Genomic DNA, 13,008 nt, shown 5'->3' with positions numbered 1-13,008 from the left:
AAACCAAACAAACCCAAAACACAATGCTGTTCTCACAAACCCAGCCAGGAACCAAAAGGGAAGAATTAACAAAATAAGGCGGCTTAAAACCACTCCCACGGACGGCCAGGTGTACGAGCTGCCGGAATCACTGCTGCATACTCCAATCAGCTTCCTGGTCTGAGGGAGGAGACAAAGAAAGAGGGAGGAGAGAGACATGCCCAGCACAAGCCCCAGGGGCTGTGACACTAATCAGTTCTGTTTTAATCCCACCTAGGACAGTGCTTTTAGACCTGGACCGAGCCATTTTTTATTTTCTGTGGGGCTCCAAGTGGGATAGACTGAGGAGAGATGTAATGAAGAAACAAACAGAGAAAGGAGGAAAGGGAGTGCCTGATTTTTATTTGTTTTTAGGAAGCAGATACACTACACTGCACATCTTACAGGCCACAGACCCATCCGGAAACCCCAAAACTAAAGCAATGACACGATTCTGGATGGGTTCTTACCTCAGAAGACTGAAGATTTTACCCACCGACCTAAAAGTGCCTGTGTCTTTTAGCCTGCCACCATCCTATGCTTTTATCCAGACGTTCTAAAAGCATTTTAACTTGGAGGCAGAGGAGTTGCATGTTTTAACAAACCACCGCTCTCTGATCTCTGTTGTGCAGGAGCGGGAACCAGTGAGTCCAGTGCGTGGGCTCGCGTTTGGCGAGCACTAAACAGTTTGGTGCAACGTCAACCATTCCGCTCTTCCAAACAAACTCCGGGACCTGTCATGGATGGTGGCTCATGAGATCCTGCCAGTCAGGTCCGTTATGCACTCCCGGGGCATGTCAGCGATCTCAACCTGCCCGCGACCTGGTTGTGGCGCGCCCGAGTCGGTGAGGCACCTGCTCTGGGATCTTAGAGATTAGTGATGGGATTTTCGGGTCTTTTTCCAGATGCGGCTCTAATGGCTCGACTTACTGTGGAGAGCCGTCTTTTTCGGCTCCACAACGGCTCCCCATATATCCCCGTCTAGCACTGGCAGAAGCAGAGAAAAACGCGCAAGGAGAGGGAAAGTGAGAGTGAGGGGGAGGGAGATGGGAGAGACAGCGAGGCACCGGTCCGAAGGACAAAACAAATGACGTGGGAAAAAAACTGTCGGCTCTGTGGCACTGACAGGGAGGCAGAGAGACAGCGAGATACTGAAAGAAAAAGAAACGTCTCCCAAATAGGATCCCAAAATGGCTCCCATTATGGAGCCGGTTCCTGTCGTTCACTTCAAAGAGCCGGCTCTTAGAGCCGGATCGTTCGCGACCGACACATCACTATTAGAGATGGCAGCAAAAAGATGAAAAAAAGAGCACATGTGAACAATGAAGTGGATGTTTAGCAAGTTTTGCTGAATACGGCAGCATGTCTGCACTGGAGATATTAAGCCATGAGGGTTTTCCTCAACTAAGAATTTTCCCAGTGTGGGTGGGTGTGGCTCTAGAGATGGGGAGAGTGGAAAAACTAAATCAATTTGTACTCCAAATTCCTTGGTTGTTGAAACAAGAACTGATCAGAAAGATGAAGAAAAGCCGGACTGTTTTAATCTGCAAGCTTTTCAGATTCAGGTTAGCTGCTGGCATGTTACTGCAGACAGTTGAATTTGCTGCACCGTCCGGCCGAGTGAGGCACCTGGAAAAGAGGTGTCAGCCTCTGGCAGTTCCAACTCATACTTACCTGGCAGGGGAGATACCATGATCAAGAAGGTGGTTCACCCAGGACGAGGCCCAGCCATTGCACACCGGCTGTACTGATCCTTGCGAATTCCCCAAATGTGGGAATCTCGACTGCATAATTTCTGGTAGTGGGAGACTGCGTTCGCGCTCTCCCCTGATTTGACTGTATAACGTGAATATCCCTGGGCAACTCTACCTTGGTTTTCGTCCTGGTGTTGCTGCTGTAACAACACCTTTCCATCTTTAAAACCCATGTTTTGCAAGGTTTGCTGAATGCTGCGGCAGGTCTGCACAGCTGATATGCAGCTGCGCAGTTGTCAGGTGAGGTCATACAGTGCAGTCACCCCAGGCAGGTGGGCGTTGCCTTAGTGATGGCAACAACGAGATGAGAATACGGCAGCATTTCTGCACTGGAGATATTAAGCCGTGAGGGTTTGCCTCAACTAAGAATTTTCCCAGTGTGGGTGGGTGTGGCTCTAGAGACGGGGAGAGTGGAAAAACTAAATCAATTTGTGCTCCAAGTTCCTTGGTTGTTGAAACAAGAACTGATCAGAAAGATGAAGAAAAGCCGGACTGTTTTAATCTGCAAGCTTTTCAGATTCAGGTTAGCTGCTGGCATGGCACTGCAGACAGTTGAATTTGCTGCACCGTCCGGCCGAGTGAGGCACCTGGAAAAGAGGTGTCAGCCTCTGACAGTTCCAACTCATACTTACCTGGCAGGGGAGATCCAATGATCAAGAAGGTGGTTCACCCAGGACGAGGCTCAGCCATTGCACACCGGCTGTATTGACCCTTGCGAATTCCCCAAATGTGGGAATCTCGACTGCATACTTTCTGGTAGTGGGGGACTGCGTTGGCGCTCTCCCCTGATTTGACTGTATAACGTAAATATCCCTGGGCAACTCTACCTTGGTTTTTGTCCAGGCGTTGCAGTGAGCACTCTTCAGCCGTTTCAGATGGTACAACTTTGCACTCCCGCCCGCTCCGGACAAAGTTAAACGTATGAGGATCAAAGCCAACAATGGCCTGGGACATCTCAGCAGGTCCAGGATCAGAAACATGGAGACTGAGAGCCAATAGAAACAGAGGTGTCTGCCAACCAATCAGCAGCAGCCCAAGCAGGTTAACTTCCTCGTGTCTGTGTGTCTGTGTGTGTGTGTGTGTGTGTGTGTGTGTGTCACAGGGTGATCGGCAGATTATTCAACAAAAGACATGCAGGACGCAGAAGTAAATATAACTGTATTTTTTTGAAGAATTGGAAAGAATTGTCCTTGTGGATAAAAATCATGTCATTAACATCCATTTCTGTGACGGAAGTTAATAATTATTTGTGTTGACAGCAGCACCGTCACTGTGAAGGAGAGAGCATGACGCGCTCTCCCCTGATTTGACTGTATAACGTAAATATCCCTGGGCAACTCTACCTTGGTTTTTGTCCTGGCGTTGCTGCTTTAACGACACCTTTCCATCTTTAAAACCCATGTTTTGCAAGGTTTGCTGAATGCTGCGGCAGGTCTGCACAGCTGATATGCAGCTGCGCAGTTGTCAGGTGAGGTCATACGGTGCAGTCACCCCAGGCAGGTGGGCGTTGCCTTAGTGATGGCAACAACGAGATGGGAATACGGCAGCATTTCTGCACTGGAGATATTAAGCCGTGAGGGTTTGCCTCAACTAAGAATTTTCCCAGTGTGGGTGGGTGTGGCTCTAGAGACGGGGAGAGTGGAAAAACTAAATCAATTTGTGCTCCAAGTTCCTTGGTTGTTGAAACAAGAACTGATCAGAAAGATGAAGAAAAGCCGGACTGTTTTAATCTGCAAGCTTTTCAGATTCAGGTTAGCTGCTGGCATGGCACTGCAGACAGTTGAATTTGCTGCACCGTCCGGCCGAGTGAGGCACCTGGAAAAGAGGTGTCAGCCTCTGACAATTCCAACTCATACTTACCTGGCAGGGGAGATACCATGATCAAGAAGGTGGTTCACCCAGGACGAGGCTCAGCCATTGCACACCGGCTGTACTGACCCTTGCGAATTCCCCAAATGTGGGAATCTCGACTGCATAATTTCTGGTAGTGGGGGACTGCATTCGCGCTCTCCCCTGATTTAATATATAATGTAAATATCCCTGGGCAACTCTACCTTAGTTTTTGTCCTGGCGTTGCTGCTTTAACGACACCTTTCCATCTTTAAAACCCATGTTTTGCAAGGTTTGCTGAATGCTGCGGCAGGTCTGCACAGCTGATATGCAGCTGCGCAGTTGTCAGGTGAGGTCATACGGTGCAGTCACCCCAGGCAGGTGGGCGTTGCCTTAGTGATGGCAACAACGAGATGAGAATACGGCAGCATTTCTGCACTGGAGATATTAAGCCGTGAGGGTTTGCCTCAACTAAGAATTTTCCCAGTGTGGGTGGGTGTGGCTCTAGAGATGGGGAGAGTGGAAAAACTAAATCAATTTGTGCTCCAAGTTCCTTGGTTGTTGAAACAAGAACTGATCAGAAAGATGAAGAAAAGCCGGACTGTTTTAATCTGCAAGCTTTTCAGATTCAGGTTAGCTGCTGGCATGGCACTGCAGACAGTTGAATTTGCTGCACCGTCCGGCCGAGTGAGGCACCTGGAAAAGAGGTGTCAGCCTCTGACAGTTCCAACTCATACTTACCTGGCAGGGGAGATACAATGATCAAGAAGGTGGTTCACCCAGGACGAGGCTCAGCCATTGCACACCGGCTGTACTGACCCTTGCGAATTCCCCAAATGTGGGAATCTCGACTGCATAATTTCTGGTAGTGGGGGACTGCATTCGCGCTCTCCCCTGATTTAATATATAACGTAAATATCCCTGGGCAACTCTACCTTGGTTTTTGTCCTGGCGTTGCAGTGAGCACTCTTCAGCCGTTTCAGATGGTACAACTTTGCACTCCCGCCCGCTCCACTGAGCACCATTCAAACAACAACAATTTAGCGCTCCAGCTTTGAACATGGGCACGGTCTCAAGAAATAAGGTGACTCTACTCCGAGAAGTCACATGGCACAGCAAGAAGATTTCCTTTGCACAGACAGAATGGGCTTCACCCGCAAAGGTAAAGCCTTCCAAAAATAGAAACAACTCATTAATGCTGCTCTCCACGGAAGTCTTTAGTAAAAGGCGAAAGACTTGTACGTTATGAAGAGAAACCAGAGTACGAGTATTTGACACCGCAGGAGCAGTGCATCAGGCTAGTTGGCATAGCCACCTTCCCCACGGTGAGCTTTGCTTGGTTGAGACGCTGGCTCCTCGGCCGACCAGGTAGGAACAATCGGGCCCTATTCAATGGCTGCTTTGTCTTTTACTCTGTGCAAAAGACTAGGGGTCTTGAGGCTTTGTTCTGACTGCTCATTGGGTGTAGAGGTTTTTTTCAAGCAATTCTCCCAGTCGGCCCAATCCCAGAGCCATCTCAAATTGGAGTTCACTTTCACTCTCTTTTCGCAGACTAAAAGCCAGAGTTTTATCTCAGAAGCTAAGCAGAGTCGGGCCTGGTTAGTACTTGGATGGGGAGACCGCCTGGGAATACCAGGTGCTGTAAGCCTTTTGGCTTCTCCAGGCGCATGCAGTTTGCAAAGGCAGTCCCTGTTTGACTTTTTGGAACTGCTCCTTTGTCAGGACAAAGTTAAATGTATGAGGATCAAAGGCAACCATGACCTGGGACACCTTAGCAGATCCAGGATCAGCAAGATGGATCACAGGGTGATCAACAGATGTTTCAACAAAAGACATGCAGAGAGAAAAATGCTTACAGCACCTGGTATTCCCAAGCGGTCTCCCATCCAAGTACTAACCAGGCCCGCCCCTGCTTGGCTTCCGAGTTCGGACGAGATCGGGCGTGTTCAAGGCGGTGTGGCCGTAAGCCACAGTCCCCGTGACAAATATGTGTTACATAGGTGCTGGAACCATACGTTGCCCCTATTTTACCAGAGAGTTGGCTTGAGAGGCTGATGTTGAGCCTGCACGTCGACTTCCCTGATGTGATTGTTTTCTGCAGCTGAAAATGGGACTCTCAGATAACTTAGTGTGTGTCTGTCAAGCTCCTCTGTTCTCTGTGTGTAGTTTGGTGTTCATGGTCATACAGAGAAACCAGGGAAGCTCAATCCCACGACGTGCTCATAAACTGCGTCTTTTCTAAAGATTATAGTTCCATTTTAGAAGTCAGAATACAATGGCTCCCTGAAACTACCACCATGTACCGCTGGTTTTGTTATTTCACAAGAGTTGGGAAGAGTGCACCGTTCCCGGCGGCACTGCAGTACCGGGTCGATGCGTGGAGTGAACGGAGCAAGCCCCTTTTTCAACCCCTGTGCCTAAAAATCCATTTAATATGTAGTCCTCATATAGAGGACGTATCAGATATTAAACTGATAAGAACAGATTTTTTCTTTTGAAAAAATTTATTGACACTAATACATCACATTTTCATAAAAACTTCATATTTAAGACATATGTTTTACCTATGAATAAAAACATCAATAAATAAGTGTAATCTGTATAACCACATTTAAAACAACAACAATAAAACAAGTTTTCCATGGGATATTCCAGATAAGGTCAATGTTGTCTAAGGTAAAAGTTACATGTGAAGTAGTTCTCATGCGAGTAGCAGTTTGTATTGAGTGTCTTTAAAAAGGAGTGCATTAGTTAATATGCTCTCTTCCAAGTCCATTTTTTGTGCAGGAGCGCAGTGAGTCCCTACCCAGGGAAACTCATTTCGCTCCCCCAAACAGTAGGTCTCTCGGGATCCTGTCGTGGTGCTCAGAGGAGATCCCCACCCTGTTGCTCCTTCCCACCTGCCTCACCCGGAGAGCCAGGCCGTCGCTGCTTTGACCTTTTTGTGTGTAGCTCCGGCTCCTTCATCCGAATGGGCACAGAGGCGATTCTTCTTTGTGGATGTGTCCTAGGCCCGCCGCCTGCAGCTCCGGCCGCTTGAGCCGCCGCTGCGGCCATCCGGATCACAGCCACGGGGGGGATCTGCATGCGCTTCCTCACCAGCAAGTTCCTGGAGGTCCACATGGCGTCTTTCATAGCGGCTAGGGTGAGCCACTGCTTGGCAAAGTCATTCTTTTTCATTTTTGTTTGGCTCACCCCATAGAGCACAAGTTGTGCTGTGAGGACCTCCCTTGCTGGCAAGTACGGGAATTGCAAGGAGCCGTTGCTGTTGCCCACTGGTCTGCAGCAGCGCTGCACTCCCAGAGCAGGTGCCTCACCGACTCGGGCGCGCCACAACCAGGTCGCGAGCAGGTTGAGATCGCTGACATGCCCCGGGAGTGCATAACGGACCTGACTGGGAGGATCTCATGAGCCACCATCCACGACAGGTCCCGGAGTCTGTTTGGGAGAGCGGAATGGTTGACGTTGCACCAAACTGTTGAGGGCTCGCCGAACGCGAGCCCACGCACTGGACTCACTGGTTCCCGCTCCTGCACAACAGAAATCAAAGAGCGGTGGTTTGTTAAAACATGCAACTCCTCTGCCTCCAAGTTAAAATGCTTTAAGAACGTCTGGATAAAAGCATAGGATGGTGGCAGGCTAAAAGACACAGGCACCTTAAGGTCGGTGGGTAAAATCTTCAGTCTTCTGAGGTAAGAACCCATCCAGAATCGTGTCATTGCTTTAGTTTTGGGGTTTCCGGATGGGTCTGTGGCCTGTAGGATGTGCAGTGTAGTGTATCTGCTTCCTAAAAACAAATAAAAATCAGGCACTCCTTTTCCTCCTTTCTCTTTTTGTTTCTTCATTACATCTCTCCTCAGTCTTTCCCACTTGGAGCCCCACAGAAAGTAAAAAATGGCTCGGTCCAGGTCTAAAAGCACTTTTCTAGGTGGGATAAAAACAGAACTGATTAGTAAAAGCAAAGGTAAAATCACGGCTTTGATGATTAAAACCTTTCCTTCAATGGTCAGTCCTCTAAGTCCCCAGTATCCTAGTCTTTGCTTTACTTTCCCTACCACGTCTGGCCAGTTTGATGTCCCTCCCCCTTCCTTGTCAAAATTAATCCCCAGTATTTTCTGTTTTGTCTGGGTTATAGTCACGGGGAGTCCTGCAGTCTCAGTCGCTGTCCATGGCCCGTAAAATTGGGCTTGGGTCTTGTTTCTGTTTAGTTTTGCCCCAGAGGCCCGTCCATACCAGTCAGTGAAGTCCAGAGTCCTATTGATGGATATTAGGTCTGTACATAAAATGTTTACGTCGTCCATATATAAAACACACTTTGTCGATAGTCCCCCGCTCCCCGGGACTCTCACCCCATTGATTCGGTGGTCCCTTCTCAAGCTCTGTGCCAGTGGTTCCACACAGATGATGTAGAGGAGGGCAGATAACGGACAACCCTGACGGACACCGCAGTGGATGTTTACTGCTTTTGTCAGATGCCCGTTAACAAGGAATTTGCTGGTAATGCCCCGGTACAGCAGACCCACCCAAGCTATAAACCTTTCTGGGAACCCCATTTTTTGCAGTACCTGGAAAAGGTACTGGTGCGAGACCCGATCAAAGGCTTTCTCAAAGTCTAAATTTAGTACTGCTAGCCGAATGTTTCTGTCTCTCGCATAACAGATGGTGTCTCGGATCAGTACGAGGCTGTCGGTTATCTTCCTCCCCGGGATGGCACAGGCTTGATCCGGGTGAATCAGGTCTTCTAAAAACAAGGACATACGTGAAGCTAAAAGTTTACTAAAAAGTTTACAGTCAAAGTTTAAAAGTGTAATCGGTCTCCAATTCTTCAAGTCAGTCTTGTCTTTTTTTTTGTGAAGAAGAGTCACTATCCCTGCTCTAAAACTGTCAGGAAGTCGCTCAAGTTGCTCAAATTCCATAAAAACAGTAAACAAGTCAGGTGCTAAAATATCCCAAAAGGTCAAATAAAATTCCAAGGGAAGTCCATCTTGTCCTGGGGACTTCCCTTTCTTAAAATTTGTAAAACATTTATTTAACTCTGAAATTGTAAAATCTTGGGTTAAAAGCACACTGTCTTTTACTGTTTTTTCTATGAAATTTAAAACTTCTGTCATGGTGTCCATTTCAACAGGTTTTTGTTCGTACAATTCACGATAAAATTGTTCAACAGCTTGTTTAATTTCTTCCATTGAATCAACTGTGCACCCGTTCTCTTTTGTTAGCTTTAAAATGGCCCCCCCTTTATTCACAATTTTCTTAAAAAAATACCTTGTGCACTTCTCTCCTTCCTCTATTTCTCGTTCCCTGCTTCTTAAAATGACACCCTTACTTTTAATATCTGCTAAAATCGACATCTCTGTTTTCACTTGTTTAATTTCATCATTAAAATCCATCCCTTGTTGGTTTAATTTAAAATAGCGCTGTAGTCGCTTCTGCAGTCCCATCATGCGTCTGTTTTCCCTATTCTTTTTTCTCCTACCTGCCTGTCTAAAGAAAGTCTGGGTCTTTTCCTTCACCATTTCCCACCAGTGTGCACGTGTATCGTAAAAGTCTTGAAGGGTCTGCCACTCGTGGTACTGCTCCCGGTACTGACTAACTATTTCATTTTCTTTTAAAAGGGAGCAGTTTAGTTTCCACAGACCACTTCCGGAAGTCACACCCGAAGAGAGTGATAGGGTGCAGGAAAGCATCAGGTGATCGGAAAAGAAAACGGGGGTCAATCTAGCATTGGTTGGTGGGCAGTCCCGTGTAAAAAGGTAGTCTATACGAGAGGCTTTGGTGCCATCACCACTGAACCAGGTGAAGCCCTCCTCTCTGGGATGCATGGTCCTAAAACAGTCCTGAAGTTTAAAATCCTTGCATATGCCCTGTAATAAAACCGATGTTTTGTCAACTTTAAAAAATTCCCCTGCTCTTTTTCTGTCACTCCTGCTTAAAATACAGTTAAAATCACCCCCTAAAACTAGTGGTGCCCTACCTAGCATGTGGGACTGCAGGTCTTCTAAAAGGTCATACCGGTCATTTTTTTCGTTAAAGCCATAAATATTTAAGAGGTTAAAATCTTGTCCCATAAAAGTCAAATGTGCTAAAAGTGCCCGTCCGTCTCTCACCACAGTGCTGCCCTTCACCAGAACCTGAGGGTTTTTGATTAAAATGGCCACTCCATCATTTTTGTTTTGGTTGGATCCACTCCACAATGATGTCTGTGGCCACATCTCCTCCCACTGTCTGTAGTGCTTTAAAAACGGTAGGCCGCATTCCTGTATTAAAAGAACATCTGACTTAAAAGAACTAAGAAAGGATAAAACACTCTGGGCTCTAACTTTCGACTTTACACTTCTCACATTAATAGTTGAGAGAGTGAGTGTCATGAGTATGGTTAAAAACAACAGGTATGACATCTTAAAAGACTAAATGAGGGTTAAAACATTTAAAATGTCTTAAAAGCAGTTATGTAATTTCTTGTGAACGGAGCTCTTCCTTCACTTCTACAGGTGAGAGGCGAGGGTGTTGAGCTCTATTCCCCGGTCGGACTCTGGGGGTTGGCCTCTGTTGCAAGGTTTTGTTAAACTTTGAGTCTCTAGGGGTTGATTGCAGAACTACATTTAAAAAAGAGACCTCATTTGGTGAATTGGAGGGGAAGACTCTGGGCTCCTCCACAGATGAACTGTCTGAGGTAGTCCCAGCTCTTCCCCTCTTCTCTGAGACTATAGGAGAATCAGAGGACAATTCTGATGCAAGCCTCTTTGTTTGCTGGGCATCTGGGAGGGAGGCATCCTCGCTGTCATCGTGTGATTGGACTTCTTCACATTCTGAACTAGCTCCGCCTTCTGCCTGCACCACCTCCTCCTCTCCAGAACTCTCCATTGGTGGGGGTGTAGCAGGCCCCTCCCCCTGATAAGAACAGATTTTTTTCTTTTGAAAAAATTTATTGACACTAATACATCACATTTTCATAAAAACTTCATATTTAAGACATATGTTTTACCTATGAATAAAAACATCAATAAATAAGTGTAATCTGTATAACCACATTTAAAACAACAACAATAAAACAAGTTTTCCATGGGATATTACAGATAAGGTCAATGTTGTCTAAAGGTAAAAGTTACATGTGAAGTAGTTCTCATGCGAGTAGCAGTTTTTTATTGAGTGTCTTTAAAAAGGAGTGCATTAGTTAAAATGCTCTCTTCCAAGTCCATTTTTTGTGCAGGAGCGCAGTGAGTCCCTACCCAGGGAAACTCATTTCGCTCCCCCAAACAGTAGGTCTCTCGGGATCCTGTCGTGGTGCTCAGAGGAGATCCCCACCCTGTTGCTCCTTCCCACCTGCCTCACCCGGAGAGCCAGGCCGTCGCTGCTTTGACCTTTTTGTGTGTAGCTCCGGCTCCTTCATCCGAATGGGCACAGAGGCGATTCTTCTTTGTGGATGTGTCCTAGGCCCGCCGCCTGCAGCTCCGGCCGCTTGAGCCGCCGCTGCGGCCATCCGGATCACAGCCACGGGGGGGATCTGCATGCGCTTCCTCACCAGCAAGTTCCTGGAGGTCCACATGGCGTCTTTCATAGCGGCTAGGGTGAGCCACTGCTTGGCAAAGTCATTCTTTTTTATTTTTGTTTGGCTCACCCCATAGAGCACGAGTTGTGCTGTGAGGACCTCCCTTGCTGGCAAGTACGGGAATTGCAAGGAGCCGGCTGTTGCCCACTGGTCTGCAGCAGCGCTGCACTCCCAGAGCAGGTGCCTCACCGACTCGGGCGCGCCACAACCAGGTCGCGGGCAGGTTGAGATCGCTGACATGCCCCGGGAGTGCATAACGGACCTGACTGGGAGGATCTCATGAGCCACCATCCACGACAGGTCCCGGAGTCTGTTTGGGAGAGCGGAATGGTTGACGTTGCACCAAACTGTTGAGGGCTCGCCGAACGCGAGCCCACGCACTGGACTCACTGGTTCCCGCTCCTGCACAACAGAAATCAAAGAGCGGTGGTTTGTTAAAACATGCAACTCCTCTGCCTCCAAGTTAAAATGCTTTAAGAACGTCTGGATAAAAGCATAGGATGGTGGCAGGCTAAAAGACACGGGCACTTTTAGGTCGGTGGGTAAAATCTTCAGTCTTCTGAGGTAAGAACCCATCCAGAATCGTGTCATTGCTTTAGTTTTGGGGTTTCCGGATGGGTCTGTGGCCTGTAGGATGTGCAGTGTAGTGTATCTGCTTCCTAAAAACAAATAAAAATCAGGCACTCCTTTTCCTCCTTTCTCTTTTTGTTTCTTCATTACATCTCTCCTCAGTCTTTCCCACTTGGAGCCCCACAGAAAATAAAAAATGGCTCGGTCCAGGTCTAAAAGCACTTTTCTAGGTGGGATAAAAACAGAACTGATTAGTAAAAGCAAAGGTAAAATCACGGCTTTGATGATTAAAACCTTTCCTTCAATGGTCAGTCCTCTAAGTCCCCAGTATCCTAGTCTTTGCTTTACTTTCCCTACCACGTCTGGCCAGTTTGATGTCCCTCCCCCTTCCTTGTCAAAATTAATCCCCAGTATTTTCTGTTTTGTCTGGGTTATAGTCACGGGGAGTCCTGCAGTCTCAGTCGCTGTCCATGGCCCGTAAAATTGGGCTTGGGTCTTGTTTCTGTTTAGTTTTGCCCCCGAGGCCCGTCCATACCAGTCAGTGAAGTCCAGAGTCCTATTGATGGATATTAGGTCTGTACATAAAATGTTTACGTCGTCCATATATAAAACACACTTTGTCGATAGTCCCCCGCTCCCCGGGACTCTCACCCCATTGATTCGGTGGTCCCTTCTCAAGCTCTGTGCCAGTGGTTGATAAGAACAGATACTACACTTGATCTTAGCCAAAAGGCCGAGAAGCGATAACCCTCCACTCTTTCACGTCCGAGAGCCCTTCCTGGCACAATGCGCACTTGTGGCGGTGCTCTTTTTTTGCCTACAAAGCGTCACTTTGCACCTCCGCCCACCCGCTGCAGTGAGCACTCTTCAGCCGTTTCAGATGGTACAACTTTGCACTCCCGCCCGCTCAGGACAAAGTTAAATGTATGAGGATCAAAACCAACAATGGCCTGGGACATCTCAGCAGGTCCAGGATCAGAAACATGGAGACTGAGGGCCAATAGAAACAGAGGTGTCTGCCAACCAATCAGCAGCAGCCCAAGCAGGTTAACTTCCTCGTGTCTGTGTGTCTGTGTGTGTGTGTGTGTGTGTGTGTGTCACAGGGTGATCGGCAGATTATTCAACAAAAGACATGCAGGACGCAGAAGTAAATATAACTGTATTTTTTTGAAGAATTGGAAAGAATTGTCCTTGTGGATAAAAATCATGTCATTAACATCCATTTCTGTGACGGAAGTTAATAATTATTTGTGTTGACAGCAGCACCGTCACTGTGAAGGAGAGAGC

The 13,008-nt window shown here is 47.4% G+C and overlaps 6 non-coding genes and 2 pseudogenes across 6 annotated transcripts; 4 read left to right on the top strand and 4 right to left on the bottom strand.

Moving 5' to 3' along the window:
• Nucleotides 1-1,684: 1,684 nt before the first annotated feature.
• Nucleotides 1,685-1,848, top strand: LOC142366296 (U1 spliceosomal RNA). The gene has a single exon (XR_012766775.1). It is a non-coding gene; the product is annotated as a U1 spliceosomal RNA (small nuclear RNA).
• Nucleotides 1,849-2,396: 548 nt separating this feature from the next.
• On the top strand, nt 2,397-2,560 carry LOC142366487 (U1 spliceosomal RNA). The gene has a single exon (XR_012766833.1). It is a non-coding gene; the product is annotated as a U1 spliceosomal RNA (small nuclear RNA).
• A 1,064-nt stretch (nt 2,561-3,624) lies between these two features.
• On the top strand, nt 3,625-3,788 carry LOC142366113 (U1 spliceosomal RNA). The gene has a single exon (XR_012766721.1). It is a non-coding gene; the product is annotated as a U1 spliceosomal RNA (small nuclear RNA).
• Nucleotides 3,789-4,335: 547 nt separating this feature from the next.
• LOC142366384 (U1 spliceosomal RNA) lies at nt 4,336-4,499 on the top strand. Its single transcript, XR_012766804.1, has one exon. It is a non-coding gene; the product is annotated as a U1 spliceosomal RNA (small nuclear RNA).
• Nucleotides 4,500-4,754: 255 nt separating this feature from the next.
• LOC142373361 (U5 spliceosomal RNA) lies at nt 4,755-4,867 on the bottom strand. Its single transcript, XR_012768462.1, has one exon. It is a non-coding gene; the product is annotated as a U5 spliceosomal RNA (small nuclear RNA).
• Nucleotides 4,868-5,451: 584 nt separating this feature from the next.
• LOC142375756 (5S ribosomal RNA) lies at nt 5,452-5,570 on the bottom strand. Its single transcript, XR_012769046.1, has one exon. It is a non-coding gene; the product is annotated as a 5S ribosomal RNA (ribosomal RNA).
• Nucleotides 5,571-5,934: 364 nt separating this feature from the next.
• On the bottom strand, nt 5,935-6,110 carry LOC142370405 (U2 spliceosomal RNA; annotated as a pseudogene).
• A 6,195-nt stretch (nt 6,111-12,305) lies between these two features.
• LOC142370749 (U2 spliceosomal RNA) lies at nt 12,306-12,466 on the bottom strand (annotated as a pseudogene).
• Nucleotides 12,467-13,008: the final 542 nt, after the last annotated feature.

The sequence above is a fragment of the Odontesthes bonariensis genome, chromosome 2, assembly GCF_027942865.1.
Source record: "Odontesthes bonariensis isolate fOdoBon6 chromosome 2, fOdoBon6.hap1, whole genome shotgun sequence".
In the NCBI taxonomy this organism is placed as follows: Eukaryota; Metazoa; Chordata; class Actinopteri; order Atheriniformes; family Atherinopsidae; genus Odontesthes; species Odontesthes bonariensis.
Note: the sequence above shows the minus strand (reverse complement) of the source record. Positions and strands in the feature narration are given on the sequence as shown.